This window comes from Mus caroli, unplaced genomic scaffold (genome assembly GCF_978045245.1).
Source record: "Mus caroli unplaced genomic scaffold, Mus_caroli_1 scaffold_7, whole genome shotgun sequence".
NCBI classification, from domain to species: Eukaryota; Metazoa; Chordata; class Mammalia; order Rodentia; family Muridae; genus Mus; species Mus caroli.
The window spans coordinates 27,387,364-27,389,220 of NW_028227262.1; positions in this window are offsets into that span (position 1 = coordinate 27,387,364).

The following is a 1,857-nucleotide window of genomic DNA, read 5'->3' on the forward strand; positions in this document are numbered from 1 at the left end:
GCACCACCACACCCAGTGAGCAGCCAGTTTTCTTGAAAGAGGCCGCAGAAGGTGAGGAAACCAAGTGGTTAGAGTGAAGAAAAGAACAGCTCTGTATTACAGCCTCACACACAAAACAAGAACGGCAACTCCGAGTTGTGAAGAGTTGTGAAGGTTAACAGCTAAACCGACAGGCAAAGTGACACACAAACCACCATGAAGACCCAATACTTGTCACGAACACGGACTACCAGGAAACTGAAAGAACATAATATAATCATATTAACTCAGGGTATACTCTTGGATATTTGGGCCAAATGGCTTTTTTGTTGTTTTATGTTGTTTCTTTAAGTTTTATACTGAGGCTTCTGTGTTCAGTAGTAAAGGGTGGGGGGGGGGGAGTCAGAAAAATAAGAAAAACCTTAAATACTCAATTTCCTTAGAGTACACCTTTAAAGAATTGGGGGAGGGGAGAGCACATTGTTGTAAGATGGCACCCAAAAAGGGGCTGTCCACGTTCCCTGTGGTTGAAATTGAAAACTTTACAAAAGGCAGCTCCTGAAGGAGCAGGAGGCGTTGAGGAATCATCTGGAAAGTCTCCAGTTTTCATAGAGAGACGATAAGATCCTTATGAGCAGAGAACTGCCCAGCTAAATGTGGTTTGAAACCTTAAATGTACTGATTAAAGATATTATCTCCCTGGGTGCCAATCTAGGGCTAATTCATCTCAGCAGCATGGTGTTTCTAAGGCCAGGGTGTGGCTTAGCATCTTCTCAAACAACTGTGCACTGTTTCATCTGGCCCAGGACCAGTGTATATGTAAGCAAGTAATGTTAGAAGCCCACTACTGCTCAGCGCACCATACCTCAAGCAGCATTTCGCTTTCATAGACAGACAGGACTAGTTCCCTGCTGAGACGGTTTGTAACTCTCTAGCTAACAGACTTAGTTCTTGATGCTCCGGTGCTTAGACTTCTCACCTGGAACGGTGGGTGCTCATCAAAGTGGGGGATGGTAGGAACACATCCTGTCACTCACCCCATGCCCCTCTCCCCTGACTGAGAATCAAGAGAGCATGGCTGCAGGCTTTTTACTGAGAAACTGTCCTCAGACAAGAAGAAGATGATGCAAGAAGTGAATTACAGGGATCCATTTTCAATGTGAGGTGAGTCCATTGGAGTTACAGATCCACAGGGTGCGCCAAGTGCTCCTTTCTCAGAGCATAGCCTGAGGAGTTCCGCATGTAGGGTCTTCCGTCAAGAAAAGCCAGACACTTCTGTACCACAGAAAATCATTTCAGGACAAGTCACAGGAAAGCAAGCTCGGTGACGTTTTGGATTTTGTTGTTTATTTGATTTGGATTTTTATTTACTTGTTTGTGGCAGCTTTGTATTTTTGTTTTTTGGTTGGTTGGTTTGGCTTGGGTTTGGGATTTTCAAGACAGGGTTTCTCAGTGTAGCACTGGCTGTCCTGGAACTCACTATGTAGACCAGGCTGGCCTCGAACCCAGAGATCTACCTGCCTCTGCCTCCCAAATGCTGAGATTAAAGGAGTGCGGCACCACTGCCTTGCTGTGTTTGTTGAGTTTTTTGCTTTGTTTTAGTTTTAGTTTTAGTTTTGCTGTTTCCCCCCAGCCCCTTCCTCCTCATCTCCTTCCCGCTACACCATTCGTTAGTTTATTAAGCAGAACTAAGAGATAGTACAAGATGTGAATAATCATGAGTACTTAGAGAGATCCTTAAAAAAGAAACAGTATAGTGAAGAGCCAGCCTGCCTCCATCTTAGGCTTAAAAGCCATCTTATATTAAAGACAAACTAGGTTCCTTCCCGTTCATGATTTAACCTGTTCTCAAGGATCGGGCTGTGCCCCACTTGGAAC